The sequence below is a fragment of the Portunus trituberculatus genome, chromosome 17, assembly GCF_017591435.1.
Source record: "Portunus trituberculatus isolate SZX2019 chromosome 17, ASM1759143v1, whole genome shotgun sequence".
Taxonomy (NCBI): Eukaryota; Metazoa; Arthropoda; class Malacostraca; order Decapoda; family Portunidae; genus Portunus; species Portunus trituberculatus.
The window spans coordinates 14290970-14309258 of record NC_059271.1 but is presented as its reverse complement, the minus strand read 5'-3'; the positions used below and the strand labels follow the sequence as shown (position 1 = coordinate 14309258).

Genomic DNA, 18289 nt, shown 5'->3' with positions numbered 1-18289 from the left:
AACACTCGACCCACCAAGGAAGAAAAGAAAATACAGCTGATCATTTATTACCACACCAAGAAAACGTCCCAGCTACTTATCAAAAACAACACCTTTAAAAGAAAACGCCCCTTCAGAAAGACCACGTCATCTACCAACACACATGCAATAGTGAGGAATGTGGGCCTCACTCATATATTGGTATGACGCGGACAACTCTGTCGAGGCGACTTACGTGCCACCTTGGTAATGGATCCATCAAAGAACACTACCATACGCGACATAACTCAAGACTGACCCGCCAAGACCTTGAAGAAAACACTACAATAATAGACAACGAGCAAGATCCACGAAGATTGATTCTTCTTGAAGCCATCTACATTAGTATCAACCAACCGACCATCAATAGACAAACAGACAACATACAACTACTGCCGTCAGTCAAAAGACGCAGCAGTATAGAAAACGAAGCAGCCATTCAGCGATATATATATATATATATATATATATATATATATATATATATATATATATATATATAGTATACATTAAGCCCCCGCACTTGGCGAATTAATTAGTCTGGCGAAACTACCGTCAAATGCGAATTTCGCGAAGCACGAGTTCTTGATGCCATATAGATTGCCTAATAAATGCCGCAATAAATTTTTGGTCATTGCCAAAGCCCCTGATTTGACTTTTAAAATATCATCTTTCGAGCTGAAAAAATCTTTTGACCACATGTCAAAACACATATACAAAACTGACCAATAAACAATAAAAGACATGATATAAAGTCTGTAATTCCCATTTTTCCACCTGTTTTCCTTCACTCACTTTCGTTCTTACCGCCACCACCATTGTATTTACCCCTATTGGTACCACACGTTGCGCTGGTAGAGGCCATTTTGGCGGTAATTCACCAGAATTCGTTCTCACGCTTGAAGAACAGAGGGCAGCAAAAACAAATTTTTTTTGCTATCTATCTCTGAAATGAAATTAATTTCTCATCCGATTCACTAGAAAGTAAGCTTTGAAACTTTGACTTCGTTCCTTTTTGTTTCTTTTCTCTTTTTCTATGAATAATATTAGACATCTAAACCAAGTTGACTTATGTTTCGATTTACTTTCTATTTCTTATTTTTCACGGACTCTTGCATAAAAATGTGTACAATATCAGTTATTGCAAAACTCTTATGCCTCAAAATATCATATACATACAAGCTTAATTTTATTTATTTATTTATGTTTTTTTTCAGATAGTGAAAGGTCGCATTTAAGCAAAGCAACGGCGCTGAATCAGGCTGAGGGGCGACACGGTTTTGCAGCCTGCCGCATCCACATAGCATCTCAAGATACACGTCAAGACTATTTAGGCCTCATGATAAATAAAAACAGTTGGTTTAAGGAGCAGATGAACGATAGGTAAGCAGCTTGCTGTATTCAGGTTATCATTTAAACAAAAAAAATACACCTAATTCCACCTGAAACACCTACTTCACTAATAATATCCATTGGGGCGCTATCATATGCCGAAAATTTTCTGTAGGGAATTCAAACTAAATTTCCAAGCAAATGAATTGTAAATGATATCCAAAACTATTACTATTATACAAAGTTTGTTTGGTTATTTGTTTTTATTTATTTCATCAATTTTTTTTTTTTTTTTTTTACCAGTTCATAATTATGGAATTGATAAATTGCATTGTTACAGTTCTTTCAGTTATCCTCAATTTTTTTACTTTATTATATTTTCCCTTATGTAAAAGAAAAACCTAAAAAAAAAAGAAAAAAGAAAAGAAAAAGGCTTCCGAGTTAATAAAAAAAAAAAAAGGATAATATGTCTTGAAATCTCCCTCTTAAATGAAGTCGTCATACAAAGTTGAAAATACAGAAGCAGGTAGGTAGCTCCAAAGATTACCAAAGAAAGGTATGAATGATTGGGAATACCTGTAGCCACACCTTCAGGTGTCTAATGACTCACTATTGATGTTTTACTGATCATAGACATCATCATAGGGTCGAGGAAAGGCAGTACATTTTCTGACATTTATTGATGAGTAGACATGACAGTAAGAACTAAGAACTAAAAAGGATTCTATTTTCTGACATTTATTGATGAGTAGGCATGACAGTAAGAACTAAAGAGGATTCTCAGGTATAAAACACTTTCAAAATATTACACTAGTTAGAAACTACAAACGCAGTTAACTTTTTACTATAACATTTAGCTTATACTACAATAGTAAACTATTTGTTCCGGTCTTTATTCCTGCTTGGTCTTAACTCGGCAGTCTCACTCAGATGTAAGTAGTGCCTGGAGGCAAGTGACAGGAACCGCTCCCACTTTACAAGCTCGCATTATATGGCATTAAGTACTGATACTCAAGTATATTGCATGTTTTTATGTACACAGAAAATATAAAACGTTTCTCTTCTAATTGTGGATGAACAACAATGTAACACTGACATATATAAATCTTTACGTACACGACTTCCCAAAATTGTATAACAATTTATCTTAAATATAACAATATTTACCTTAGAAGTAGTTTTGGCATACAATAAGTTCTTTGTTACAATGACTTCTTGGCGGGGATGCACCGGTGTAGCGGCACATCATATGTCACTCTCTTGCAACAATATCAGACTATGTAACTGGCCTCTCTATGATGGCTCTGTTGGCCTTTATATTTTTTTCCTGGTTGCCAATATTACAATCCGACACCAGCACCTTAACTTTTTTCACTAGCCCGTAATTATCAGGATGAGCTTCTGTTATTTTGCCCAGTTTCCACTGTTTTCATGCTATGTTCTGATTCTCAATAGTAACTATATTGTTACGCCATCAGTGACACTGGCGTAACCTCACGCCTCGGCAGGTAAGGCCCATACTATACCAGCGTTTACAACGCAGCAGGTCTGACGCAACGTTAACGCTAATGAAATGGAATCAACGTTAATGAATGGAATGAATGGAAAGCAAATTTTCAGTCTATACAAGCAAAAACTGCTCAGAAAATGACTAAGAAACTAAAATAAAAAAAAACAATAAAACTAAATAAAACATTAAAATACATATAATAAAATAAAATAAATTCACAAATTTGGGAGAAGGCCAGCTTCTCCCAAAAACCTAAAAACGTCATGGCCCTGGGCCAGACACTCTGGTCCAAGGACCTTTGAGATATAATAGACACCGCTATCTCTACCGCGACAGCGGTAGAGGTAGCGGTGTCGTAACTCGATCAAACTAGGGCACTCTACCAACAGGTGCCGCACGGTGAGCGGCACCAAGCAGTCATCACAGTAAGGTTGAGGGTCCCTGGTCAGGAGGTACCTTTGTGTAAGGTACGTGTGACCTATACGAAGTCGCGCCAATAAAGTCTGTGCACGGCGATCCCGGACATGGGTGTAAGTCCACTGAGGGAGTGTGGAAGTAGTAATCTCTCCCATTTTCGAGGTTGCGACCCCCGTTAGCCATCTCCTCTGCCAAATTGCTGCAACTCGCCACACGAATTACATGAAATACATCTCGAAACGGAACAGGGAAGGAGATGGAGCGCGACTTGCTGCCTCTTTAGCGAGGCGGTCTGCGTGTTCATTCCTGGAACACCAACGTGACCAGGGACCCAACAGAACCCAACACGATATCCTCGTTTGGTAAGAAGATATAGCCACTCCAGGGCTGATAAAACCAAAGGGTTAAGGAAATAGTGAAGAGAGAGCAGTAAGAGCACTGCGACAGTCACTAAAAATTGTAAAAGACGAAACCGGGAGAGTAAAAATAATCTGTAAAGCTAGGACTATGGCAGACAGCTCCGCAGTAAAGACGGAGGCTACTGAAGGAAGGCTGCCAGACCGATAAAAAGAGGGGAAAACCACACTAAACCCAACGCCTGCGTCGGATTTGGAACCATCAGTAAAAACAGGGATATCATCAGAATGGATAAAAAGTGTTCTAAAACCGTGTGTGGGACAGAGCTGGCAGAAAATCCTTCTTGCCATCCATGGCAGGAGGGCATAATGAAACAACCGGAAGCTGCCAATAACCAACTCGTGGGAGCCGGAAAGAGTACACAGGAGTGGGGTCGATAGATAAATCCAACATGAGATTTGCCACTCGAAGGCCAAAAGGTTTAGGTAGACTCGGTCGAGTGACATACGCCTGCGAACGCGAGTCCCGCAACATTGACAGACAAGGGACAGAATCGGGAAGACGGTGGGTGCGAAACCAACACCGGAGCATCGAAGACTGGCGCCGGAGGTCGAGCGGCCAGAAACCAGCATCCACTAGAAGGCTAGGTATTGGAGATGTCCGAAATGCACCCGTAGCCAAGCGGACCCCAGCATGATGCACGGGGTCAAGCGTGCGTAGTCGTGCATCCGTTGCGGATGAGTAGATCTCACAGCCGTATTCCAGCTTGGGAAGTATGAGTGTACGGTGAAGCAGCAGCAACGTGTCCCTGTCCGCACCCCAAGAGGTGTGACTTAAAACCCGAAGAAGGGATAGTGCCTGCCGACAAGACGCTTTAAGAGAACGGAAATGGGGAACCCAGGTGAGACGGTTGTCAAACAAAGGCCAAGATATCGAGTCGCCTCCACGCATGAGAGGCGTCTATTGGCGAGGTATAAATCGGGTCTGGATGGACACCACGGTTGCGACAAAATGCATAGCTACGGTCTTTGAGGTGGAGAATCGAAAACCGTTCATGTTGGCCCAACTGGACACCCTATTGATCGCCAGTTGGAGCTTGCGCTCAATCAGTGACATCCTAGCAGCAGCAAAGAAATGCACAAGTCGTCCACATATAAAGAGCTGTGAATGCCATCTGGTAGAGTATCTATAACACCATTTATGGCGACTGCGAATAATGTAACACTAAGAATACTTCCTGTGGGACACCGTCATTTAGAGCAGTAGCATCGGAGAGAACACTCCCACTCGAACCCGTAAAAGACGTCTGGATAAAAACTGCTGGATAAAATAGGAAGGTGGCCACGAAGGCCAAAATTAAACAAAGACTGTAAAATGCCATGACACCAAGCCGTGTCGTAGGCCTTCTCCAGGTCAAAAAACACTGTTACTTGATGGTGGTGATTAGCGAAGGCCTCACAAATGGAAGACTCTAGGGATAAAAGAGCATCAGTAGTAGACCTCATCTTTCGGAAGCCGTACTGTACCGATGACAAGTACTTCCCCCTCTCCAAGTACCACATGAGTCTTACATTTACCATCTTTTCTAACACTTTACAAATACAAGACGTCAAAGATATAGGACGGTAGTTCGTAGCCTGGAGATTATCTTTCCCAGGCTTCGGAAATGGGAGAACCACTGCCACAGCCCAAGAAGATGGAAAGTCACCGGTATGCCAAATCATATTATAAAGATTTAATAAAAGTTAAAAGCACTGTCAGACATGTGGCGCAAGAAGGCATAAGGAATATCATCTGGCCCAGGAGAAGAGTCATGACACTGGGACAAAGCAGTCCGCAACTCGGAGGCAGAGAAGGGACATTATAAGACTCCCCTCCAGTGGAAGAAAAATTTATGCCGAGAGATTCCATTCTCTGGCGGTGACGTGCGCCCGGGGCTGCAGGATGCCTCCGGGAAACACTGGCAAAGTGCTCCGCGAAGAGGTCGGCGACAGTCCTAGGGTCTGCCACCGTTCGCCCAGCAGACAACAAAACTGGTGGGGAAGGAGCAGAATACTTCCCAGCAATTCGGCGGACTTTGTTAAAGACATCCGTAAGAGGGGTGCGGGCATTAATGGAAGATACATAAGCTTTCCAAGAGGCTCTTTGTGCCTCTTTCAAAACGCGGCGGGCTCGAGCTCGGCAGCGCCGAAAAGCTTCCAGGCACTGCGGGTCCCCACGATGTCGCCGGAGACGAGAAAGCTGCCCGTTTCTCTTTCACCGCTTCAGTGCATGCTGCGTTCCACCAAGGAACGGGACGCTTATTAAAGCGACCTGACGTCCTAGGGATTGTCTGAAGCGCTACTGAAATAAAAATCGGTAAAATAATCAACAGCCTCAGCACAAGTAGAAAAGTCAGCCAGCGGACGGATAAAAGAGCTAAGGTCTGTGAATCGAGGCCAATCTGCCTTGTCTAAAACCCAGCGTGGGGCCGGGACTGTGGCTCAGAGTTCACAGATTCAATAAAATCGGAAAGTGGTCACTACCGTGTAAATCCGGTAGGACCCGCCAATTAAAATCAAGGAAAGAATTAGATGTACAAAGAGAAAGATCGATAGCTGTAAAAGTCCCAGTAGGACTGTGGAAATGTGTAACATCCCAGAATTTAAAACCTCAATCCCTCATCCTCAATAAAAGAACCGATTAAAACCCCACGAGGATTACTAGCACCTTCATCCCACAATGGGTGACGGCCGTTAAAATCTCCCAACAAAAGAAAAGGCGGAGTCAGCTGACGCACCAGGCCGTCAAGCTCACCCCTGGAGACAGGAAGCCGAGGAGGAGATATAAACTGCAAATGGTGTACAGTCGTCCCATAAAGACCTTAACAGCAACCACCTGAAGGGAGAGTTGAGTTGTAAGGGATAACAGGTATATCCTGACGGACTAGAATAGCTGTGCCACCGTGGTGGCCCTGGTCAGGAAAGGAGTGCTAAAAAGGCACGATAGCCAGGAGGACTAGAATAAGTACTATCACCTAGCATAGTCTCTTGTAGAGCTACACAGGCTGGAGAGAACTCCGACAGCAAAGCTCGGAGTTCCCCACGAGGCGCGAAGGCCTCTACAGTTCCACTGTAGAAGCTTGAAGATGACTATTTGGGTGCAGTGGACGGGCGAGCCTTTTGAAGGCTGCCCGTGACTCACCTGACTAGAAATAATCAAACGACGAGAAGACACCGGGAGTTGAGATGTGCCGGGTCGTTGGACCGCAGCCTTTCGGCCTACCGGTGAGTGATGCGAACCATCATCACTCCTACCGGTCCTCGGAGGACGAGGTCAGGCTGGACTGCACTTTTGATACAGCGGGTCCACGAGGACGGCTGTGACAATATCATCGGACGTCTCCATGCTAAGACCGTCCTCATCACAAGAAGCCCGATCTGAGACGGAGGGCGTCACAGAAGGCTGGACAGAAACTACTGGAGCTACCATTGCAGAGCGGTCCCTGGAGGACTCACGATCATGTGCACCGGGAGAAACCTTAGATTGTTTAGGCTGAGCTAAATCTATCGACTCCGCAGAGCCGCGGTGCCGTTTGGTCAGGCCCTTCAAAGGCTTAGGCGATACAGGTGGCAAATGGACATCTACTACATGGGTTACTTTGGTCAAGTCCGTATTATTCTCGTCACTTCTTGCAGATGACTCAACTGAGTCATCGGACAAAAGGGCAAACCTATTGGCCAAATGAACAGGACCACCCGCCCCAACAGAGCGAGAGGTAGCAGGAGTTGTCTTCGGACCGGCAGACTCAGCTGAAGAGCGAGCGGCCAATGAAGCATAGGATGTCGCACCAGTACCGTCCTTCTGGCGGTACAGGAGTTCACGGCGGGCGCTACCAAGGCTGATGAACTGACTGTTAGCAAGCTGTAAAATGTCCTGCTCCAGGCGATACCTGGGGCATTGCCTGGAACGTACCTGGTGAGCATCACGGCAATGAAAACAATAAGCAGCAGCATTGCAATGCTCCTCAGAATGTGAGTCTAGTGCAGAGCAATTACCACATCGAGAAGCTTCCTTACAGGAGCTTTTGCCGTGACCGTACCCATAGCATGAGAAACACTGAAGAGGGCGAGAAACAAAACGCCTCACCCTAAGATTAATAGGTCCGATATTAACACGGTCAGGAAGGGTGGAACCAAAAAGGTGAGAAGGACCATGTTGGAGGAGTTCCTCATCTTTGTCACCTTTTGGACTGAGCTAGGACACATTGCTAGTATTTCCTCATCAGGAAATTCATAAAGATCCTGACTGTACACACAACCTTTACTGTAATTAAAGGTGGGATGTGCCTTATAGTCTCAAACATGCTGTCAGAAGGACATGGTAGATGTTGCAACATCCTTGCCTGCGTGATATCTTTCGCTCGCACTAGCACCCCTTCCGTATTTCTTGAGGTTTCCCTCAGGAATCGTGCCGATCTCTTTGGACAAGTACCGGGAGGCATGGATGAAATTCCCGCCCATTTCTGTAGTACGCCACAAACCAACGTGGAGGCGGGATCTGGCGGACTTCAGGAACTGAATTCTCTGAATGGTGGTCAAAAGATTTGGGATGTAGTCCGTGTCACTGTCCGAAATATTGCGAGAGTGGAGAAGTTCTGTCTTAAAGCCAGAGCCAGCAAGGGCAGAGATGCTACATGTTCATAAGCCAGACGGGCTTCATCACATGACAGAAACGTTACATAGCAGCGGTTAGAAGGAAAGTCCTTATCATAAACAAGTCGAATGCGAAGAACCGTGCCATACACCTTGAGAAGTGAGTGCAAGGCGTGATAAGAAAATGATGGGTTAACATTTACCATCACAAGGAGTCATATGCAGCAGAAATACGTCCCTCAGAAGAACTCCCAGAACAGGAGACTGCTGGGGAGGCTCTTGTGGAGGGAATCCTCCTTCCCACTCAGACCTGAAGATGACGTCTCGCGGGCCAGGTCAGCCACCTCACGAGAACCTGACAGTTTTTGTGTTTCACCATATATAAAAGTTACACAAAAATTGGCTCCAGGGCAAGGAAACCACCTACTGGGACTACAATGGGAGGAGCGCTGGCTGCCGTGGACGGGTACCTCGTCCCCATGCGGACCAGTCGTTTTAAAAAAGGCCCCACATGATACGAATGTTTGTCCACGACAGAGCTGAGACCCCTCCCAAAGCATCCCAGCCTGGACACCCAACCATCCAGCACAGGACGGCCCCTATTGGGCGATCCTCCAGCGGGTGGCTCCGCTGGTCCACTGGCAGCCTACGTAGGAACCATTTAGTCTGGCCCCTCACTGGCGACCTTACTAGCATGGGTAGCCCTCTCCCCTCGAAAGGGCAGAGCAGGGCCTAAGCCCCTCTAGCCTAGCTCGCCAGGTCACAGGGCACGCAAGCCCCCACCACGACAAGGCGGTTCCCATCTGGGAGAGGTAGCGGTGTCTTAAATCAGTCAAACTGGGGCACTCCACTAGTAGGTGCCGAACCGTAAGCGGCACCAGGCAGTCATCACAATAAGGTTAATGGTCCCTGGTCAGGAGGTACCTTTCTGTAAGGTACGTGTGACCTATACGAAGTCGCGCCAATAACGTCTGTGCACGGCGATCCCGGACATGGGTGTATGTCCACAAAGGGAGTGTGGAAGTAGTGATCTCTCCCATTTTCGAGGTTGTGAGCCCCGTTAGCCATCTCCTCTGCCAAATTGATGCAACCGCCACTCGAATTTCATGAAATACATCTCGGAAAGAAACAGGGGCAGGAGATGGAGCGCGACTGTAAAGCTAAGACTATGGCAGACAGCTCCGCAGTAAAGACAGGGGCTACCAAAGGAAGACTGCCAGACCGATAAAAAGTGGGGAAAACCACACTAAACCTCGTCGGATTTGGAACCATCAGTAAAAACGGGGATGGATAAAAAAGTGTTCTAAAAACCATGTGTGGGACAGAGCTGGAAGAAAATCCTTCTTGCCATCCATGGCAGGAGGGCATAATGAAACAACCGGAAGCTGCCAATAACCAACTCGTGGGAGCCGGAAAGAGTAGACAGGAGTGGGATCGATGGACAAATCCATCATGAGGTTTGCCACACGAAGGCCAAAAGGTTTAGGTACACTCGGTCGAGTGATATACGCCTGCGAACGCGAGTCCCGCTATAGTGACAGACAAGGGACAAAATCAGGAAGACGGTGGGTGCGAAACCAACAACGGAGCATCGAGTATTGGCGCCGGAGGTCGAGCGGCCAGAAGCCAGCATCCAATAATAAGCTAGGAATTGGAGATGTCCGAATGCACCCGTAGCACGTAGCCGTGCCTCCGTTGCAGAGGAGTAGATCTCACAACCGTATTCCAGCTTAGGAAGGATTAGTGTACGGTGGTGTAGAAGCAAAGTGTCCCTGTCCGCACCCCAAGAGGTGTGACTTAAAACACGAAGAAGGGATAGTGCCGCCCTGCAAGACGCTTTAAGAGAACGGAAATGAGGAACCCACGAGGGACGGCTCTGACAATATCATAGGACGTCTCCATGCAAAGACCGTCCTCATCACAAGAATCCCGATCTGAGACAGAGGGTGTCACAGGAGGCTGAACAGAAACTACTGGAGGTACCCTAATAGAGCGGTCCCTGGAGGACTCACGATTATGTGCACCGGGAGAAACCTTAGACTGCTTAGGCTGAGCTAAATCTAACGATTTGGTTATGCTCTTCAAAAGCTTAGGCGATGCAGGAGGCTAATGGACATCCACTACATGGGTTAGTTTTGTCAAGTCCGTATTATTCTCGTCGCTTCTTGGAGGTGACTCAACTTAGACATCAGTCAAAAGGGCAAACGTATTGGCCAAGTGAACAGGACCACCCGCTCCAACAGAGCGAGAGGTAGCAGAAGGGGTTGTCTTTGGACCGGCAGACTCAACTGAAGTGCGTGCAGCCAATGAAGCATAAGATATCGCACCAGTACCGGCCTTTTGGCGGTACAGGAGTTCATGGCGTGCGCTTCCGAGGCTGATGAACTGAGTGTTAGCAAGCTGTAGAATGTCCTGCTCCAGGCGATAGCTAGGGATTGTATTTCAATATTTTGGCGCCGCAACAACACTGGTCATATAGCGCCGCTATAAAAAATAAAATGAAACTACCGTGTATATATAAAAAAAAACTAATTAAAATTAAGTAAAACAATTCAGTAAATGGGGAAAGATTAAAAAAACTATAAAACTAAAACAAAATAAAGCTTAAAACTTAAAATACATAGTTAAAAACAATAATGTAGCTAAACATTAAAAAATACGATAAAACTAAGTAAAATATTAAAACACATATGATAAAATATTATAGGAATAGACTTCAAAGGTTTGGGAGAAGGCCAGCTTCTCCCCAAAACATGAAAACGTCATGGCCCTGGGTCAGACACTCTGGTGCAAGGACCTTTGAGATATAATAGACACCGCTATCTCTACCGCGACAGCGGTAGAGGTAGCGGTGTCGTAACTCTATCAAACTAGGGCACTCTACCAATTGGTGCCGCACGGTAGGCGGCACCAGACAGTCATCACAGTAAGGTTGAGGATCCCTGGTCAACAGGTATCTTTGTGTAAGGTACGTGTGACCTATACGCAGTCGCGCCAATAAAGTCTGTAAACGTCGATCCCGAACATGGGTGTATGTCCAGTGAGGGATAGAGGAAGTAGTGATCTCTCCCATTTTCGAGGTTGCGACCGCCGTTAGCCATCTCTTCTGCCAAATTGCTGCAACTGTCTCACGAATTAGAGGAAAGACATCTCGAAACGGAAGAGAGGCAGGAGATGGAGCGCGACTTGCTGCCTCTTTAGCGAGGCGATCTGCGTGTTCATTCCTGGAACACCAACGTGACCAGGGACCCAACAGAACCCAACACGATATCCTCGTTGTGTAAGAAGGTATAGCCACTCCAGGGCTGATAAAACCAAAGGGTTAAAGATATAGTGCAAGAGAGAGAAGTAAGAGCACTGCGACAGTCACTAAAAATTGTAAAAGACGAAACCGGTAGAGTAAAATTATTTGTAAAGCTAGGACTATGGCAGACAGCTCCGCAGTAAAGACGGATGCCACTGAAGGAAGGCTGCCAGACCGATAAAAGAGGAAAACCACACTAAATCCAACGCCTGCGTCGGATTTGGAACCATCAGTAAAAACAGGGATATCATCAGAATGCATAAAAAGTGTTCTAAAACCGTGTGTGGACAGAGCTGGCAGAAAATCCTTCTTGCCATCCATGGCAGGGCATAATGAGATAACAGGAAGCTGCCAATAACCAACTCGTGGGAGCCGGAAAGAGTACACAGGAGTGGGGTCGATAGATAACTCTGCCATGAGATTTGCAACTCGTAGGCCAAAAGGTTTAGGAGACTCGGTCGAGTGACATACGCCTGCGAACGCGAGTCCCGCAACATTGACAGACAAGGGACAGAATCAGGAAGACGGTGGGTGCGAAACCAACACCGGAGCATCGAAGACTAGCGCCGGAGGTCGAGCGGACAGAAACCAGCATCCACTAGAAGGCTAGGTATTGGAGATGTCCGAAATGCACCTGTAGCCAAACGGACCCCAGCATGATGCACGGAGTCAAGCGTGCGTAGTCGTGCATCCGTTGCGGATGAGTAAATCTCACAGCCGTATTCCAGCTTGGGAAGTATGAGTGTGCGGTGAAGCAGCAGCAACGTGTCCCTGTCCGCACCTCAGGAGGTGTGACTTAAAACCCGAAGAAGGGATAATGCCTGTCAACAAGACGCCTTAAGAGAACGGAAATTTGACGGTAGTCAAATAAAAGGCCAACATATTGAGTCGCCTCCACGCATGAGAGGCGTCTATTGGCGAGGTATAAATCCGGGTCTGTATGGACACCACGGTTGCGGAAAAATGCATAGCTACGGTCTTCAAGGTGGAGAATCGAAAACCGTTCATGTTGGCCCAACTGGACACCCTATTGATCGTGAGTTGGAGCTTGCGCTCAATCAGTGACATCCTAGCAGCAGCAAATGAAATACATAAATCATCAACATATAAGGAGCTGTGAATGCCATCTGGGAGAGTATCAATAACACCATTTATGGCGACTGCAAATAATGTAACACTAAGAATACTTCCCTGTGGAACGTCATCATTTAGAGCAGTAGCCTCAGAGAGAATATACCCCACAATGTTACTTGATGGTGGTGATTAGCGAAATCCTCACAAATGGAAGACTCTAGGGATAAAAGAGTATCAGTAGTAGACCTCATCTTTCGGAAACCGTACTGTACCGATGACAAGTACTTCCCCCTCTCCAAGTACCACATGAGTCTTACATTTACCATCTTTTCTAAAACTTTACAAATGCAGGATGTTAAAGATATAGAATGGTAGTTCGTAGCCTGAAGATTATCTTTCCCAGGCTTCGGAAATGGGAGAACCACTGCCACAGACCAAGAAGTAGGAAAGTCACCGGTATGCCAAATCATATTATAAAGATTTAAAAGAAAGTTAAAAGCACTGTCAGACATGTGGCGCAAGAAGGCATAAGGTATATCATCTGGCCCAGGAGAAGAGTCATGACACTGGAACAAAGCAGTCCGCAACTCGGAAGCAGAGAAAGGGACATTATAAGACTCCTCCAGCGGAAGAAAAGTTTATGCCGAGAGATTCCATTCTCTGGCGGTGACGTGCGCCCGGGCTGCAGGATGCCTCCGGGAAGCACTTGCAAAGTGGTCCACGAAGAGGTCGGCGACATTCCTAGGGTTTGCCACCGTTCGCCCAGCAGACAACAAAATTGGTGGGAAAGGAGCAGAATACTTTCCAGCAATTCGGCGGACTTTGTTGAAGACATCCGTAAGAGGGGTGCGGACGTTTATGGAAGAGACATAGCTTTCCACGAGGCTCTTTGTGCCTCTTTTAAAACGCGGCTGGTCCGAGCTTGGCAGCGCCGAAAAGCTTCCAGGCACTCCGGGTCCCCACGTTGTCGCCGGAGACGAGAGAAAGCTGCCCGTTTCTCTTTCACCGCTGCAGTGCATGCTGCGTTCCACCAAGGAACGGGACGCTTAGTAAAGCGACCCGACGTCCTAGGGATTGTCTGAAGCGCTACTGAAATAAAAAAAATCGGTAAAATAATCAACAGCCTGAGCACAAGTAGAAAAGTCAGCCAGTGGACAGATAAAAGAGCTAAGGTCTGTGAATCAAGGCCAATCTGCCTTGTCTAAAACCCAGCGTGGGGCCGGGACTGTGGCTCAGATTTCACAGATTCAATAAAATCGGAAAGTGGTCACTACCGTGTAAATCCGGTAGGACTCGCCAATTAAAATCAAGGAAAGAATTAGATGTACAAATAGAAAGATCGATAGCTGTAAAAGTCCCAGTAGGACTGTGGAAATGTGTAACATCCCAGAATTTAAAACCTCCAATCCCTCATCCTCAATAAAAGAACCGATTAAAACCCCACGAGGATTACTAGCACCTTCATCCCACAATGGGTGACGGCCGTTAAAATCTCCCAACAAAGAAAAGGCGGAGTCAGCTGACGCACCAGGCCGTCAAGCTCACCCCTGGAGACAGGAAGCCGAGGAGGAGATATAAACTGCAAATGGTGTACAGTCGTCCCATAAAGACCTTAACAGCAACCACCTGAAGGGAGAGTTGAGTTGCAAGGGACAACAGATATATCCTGATGGACAAGGATAGCTGTGCCCTGGTCAGGGAAAGGAGTGTTAAAAAAGGCACGATAGCCAGGAGGACTAGAATAAGTACTATCACCAAGCATAATCTCTTGCAGAACTACACAGGCTGGAGAGAACTCCGACAGTAAAGCTCGGAGTACCCCCCACGAGGCACGAAGGCCTCTACAGTTCCACTGTAGAAGCTTGAAGATAACTATTTGGGTACATTGGGCGGGCGAGCTTTTTGAGACTGCCCGTGACTGACCTGACTAGAAATAATCAAACGACGAGAAGACACCGGGTGTTGAGATGTGCCGGGTCGTTGGACCGCAGCCTTTCGGCCTGCCTGTGAGTGATGCGAACCATTATCTCTCCTACCGGTCCTCGGAGGACGAGGGTCAGGCTTGACTCCACTTTTAGACACAGCGGGTCCGCAAGGGACGGCTGTGACAATATCATCGGACGTCTCCATGCTAAGAGGCTGGACATAAATTACTTGACCTATCATTGCAGAACGGTCCCTCGAGGATTCACGATCACGTACGCCGGGAGAAACTTTAGACTGTTTAGGCTGAGCTAAATCTATCGACTCCGCGGAGCCGCGGTGCCGTTTGGTCAGGCCCTTCAGAGGCTTAGGCGATACAGGTGGCAAATGGACATCTACTATATGGGTGACTTTGGGCAAGTCCGTATTTGTCTCGTCACTTTTAAGAGTTGACTCAACCGAATCATTGGACAATAGAGCAAACCTATTAGCCAAATGAACAGGACCACCCATCCCAACAGAGCGAGATGTAGCAGGAGTTGTCGTCTTCGGACCGGCCAACTCAGCAGAAGAACGAGCGGCCAATGCAGCATAAGATGTCGCACCAGTACCGTTCTTCTGGAGGTACAGGAGTTCACGGCGGGCGCTACCTAGGCTTATGAACTGAGTGTTAGCAAGTTGTAGAATGTCCTGCTCCAGGCGATACCTGGGGCATTGCCTGGAACGTACCTGGTGAGCATCACGGCATTGGAAATAATAAGCTGCGCCATTGCAATGCTGCTCTGAATGTGAGTTGAGTGCAGAGCAATTACCACATCGGGAAGCTTCCTTACACGAGCTTTTGCCGTGACCGTACCCATAGCATGAGAAGCACTGAAGAGGGCGAGAAACAAAGCGCCTCACCCTAAGGTTAATAGGAACGATATAAACACGGTCAGGAAGGGTGGAACCAAATCTAGGGCACATTGCAAGTATTTCCTCTTCTTGGAATTCATAGAGATTTTGACTATAAACACAACCTTTGCTATAGTTAAAGATGATCCTTAAGTCTCAAACATGCTGTCAGAAGGGCATGGGAGATGTTGCAACATCCTCGCTTGCGTAAGATCTTTTGCTCACAGAAGCACCCCCTTCCCGTATTTCTTCAGATTCCCCTCAGGAATCGTGCCTATTTCTTTGGACAGGTACCGGGAGGCATGGATGAAATTCCCACGCCCATTTCTATAGTACCTCACAAATCATCGTGGAGGCGGGATCTGGCGGGCTGCAGGGACTGAATTCTCTAAATAGTTTTCACAAACATTTGGGATGTAATCTATATCACTCTCTGAAATATTACGTGACTGGCGAAATTCAGTTTTAAAGCCATGACCGGCAAGGGACAGAGCTGCTACATCTTCATAAGCCAGACGGGCTTCATCACATGACAGAAAAGTTACATAGCAGCGGTTAGATGGAAAGTCCTTTTCATAAACCAGTCGAATGCGTAGAACCGTGCCATACACCTTGAGAAGTGAGTGCAAGGCGTGATAGGAAAATGTTGGATTAACATTTACCATCAAAAGAGAGTCATATGCAGCAGAAACGCGACCCTCAGAAGAACTCCCAGAACAGGAGACTGCTGCGGGAGGCCCTTGTGGAGGGGAATCCTCCTTCCCACTCAGACCTGAAGATGACGTCTCGTGGGCCAGGTCAGCCACCTCACGAGAACCTGAAGTTTTTTGTGTTTTCCCATATAAAAAAACAGTAACACAAAATTGGCTCCAGGGCAAGGGAAACCACCTACTGGGACTACAATGGAGGAGCGCTGGCTGCCGTGGACGGGTACCTCGTCCCCATGCTGATCAATCGTTTTAAAAAAGAGCCCCACATGATGCAGAAAGTTTGTCCACGACAGAGCTAAGACCCAAAGCATCCCAGCCTGGACACCCAACCATTCAGCACAGGACGGCCCCTACTGGGCGATCCCTCCAGCGGGTGGCTCCACTGGTCCACTGGCAGCCTACGTAGGAACCATTTAGTCTGGCCCCTCACTGGCGACCCTACTAGCATGGGTAGCCCTCTCTCCCTCGAAAGGGCAGAGCAGGGGCCTAAGCCACCTCTAGCCTAGCTCGCCAGCTCACAGGGACACGTAAGCCCCCCCCAACCACGACAAGGCGGTTCCCATCTAGGGGAGGGGGGGGTGTAGAGGCAGCAGCGAACCAATAGAGCGCTGATTTCACTTTTGTGACGTCATGCCGGCTTCTTATAATCTAACTTCTTTGGCTTCACCTTCTGCTGATGGCTAGGATGACAAAGGGTAAAATTTATCGAGGGAAAAATATTAATATAAAAAATTAGCAATGTATGATTCATATAATTTTTTTTTTTCGCATGACGATGACGCAAGAGTGCGGGGCATTTAAAAATAGCCTCCTAGGAAAAATGATTTGATCTTTGTAAATGAACATCAAAGAACGATAATTTAGGGTGTTAGGCACCGAATGAACGAATAATAACAAAACGTTATCAAAATTTCAGAATAAACCAATACGCTTTCCTTAACACAATATTGAAATGACGGGTAAAATTTTCTGATGTCCCCCTTCCCCCCTGCACTAATCTTAGCCGCGAACCGCCATTGGCTTAACGTATCATTAAGACATTCAGGAATAGTAGGGGACTGCACTAATCGGTCTAAGACATGGCAGATAGAGGAGTGAAGGGAAGGGAAAGCCAAAGCTAGTGGTAAAACATTAAAGTCTCTAAGAATGAAAACTTCCGTGAAATGTTTGAGACTGAGAATGCTCTTATAATTAGGGAATATGAATTGTCAGCTCTCATGGTTAGAGATGTTAAGCAAGATATATAATATAATGTAATATACTAACTATTATATTTTCGTTCTCAGGATCCGATGGTTACGAGCCTATGGCATAATAAAACACCTTTATCTCCAGTTTAATAGGCCTGGCTGTCGTTTGCAAAGGCTTTCCGACCGCAAAGGAAGTTCAAGTAGCCTTACAATGCGCCAGCTGCAGGGTATATGGTGGGTGTGGCTGGTTGGCGTCACTTCTGGTACGTTCGTTGTCTCCATTGAATTTCTGTTTAACAAATTTGATTTTTAATTTGGAAGGTATAATTAATTTAATATCCAATAAAATAGATTGAATATGAAACAAAATGTTTATTGAATTACCAAGGTATACCTAAAATTTCCCACACGATTATATATTTGAAATGTCATCTATTTACTCAAATTTCACAACTCTCTCTCTCTCTCTCTCTCTCTCTCTCTCTCTCTCTCTCTCTCTCTCTCTCTCTCTCTCTCTCTCTCTCTCTCTCTCTCTCTCTCTCTCTCTCTCTCTCTCTCTCTCTCTCTCTCTCTCTCTCTCTCTCTCTCTCTCATACACACATGCTACAAGTAAATTTTCAATGTACTCAAGATGATAAATTCTTTCGTAGGTTTATACCTGTCTTTTTTTTGTTCAGAGACATCTCAATTGCTTATTGCATTTTTTTTCTAACATGTTGAGTATGATCCTGGCAGGACAAAACTTTCCTCATTGATAAAGAAAAATTAAGGCAAGGCTCACACTAATCTGTTTTCTACGAATTCTGTCTCCATTGTCCGTCCAATAACGATATCAGTATAAAAGAGTCTATACCATAGACTACTCTAACTGAAGGTGGAGTACACACCAGACTGGCTTTTTGCATAGGGGCCCCAAAATGGACGTC

At 46.2% G+C, this 18289-nt stretch overlaps 1 long non-coding RNA gene across 1 annotated transcript; it reads left to right on the top strand.

The window, feature by feature from the left end:
- The first annotated feature begins 1253 nt into the window (after window positions 1-1253).
- LOC123504742 lies at window positions 1254-17727 on the top strand. The gene is made up of 2 exons (XR_006674935.1): window positions 1254-1401; window positions 17460-17727. It is a non-coding gene; the product is annotated as an uncharacterized LOC123504742 (long non-coding RNA).
- Window positions 17728-18289: the final 562 nt, after the last annotated feature.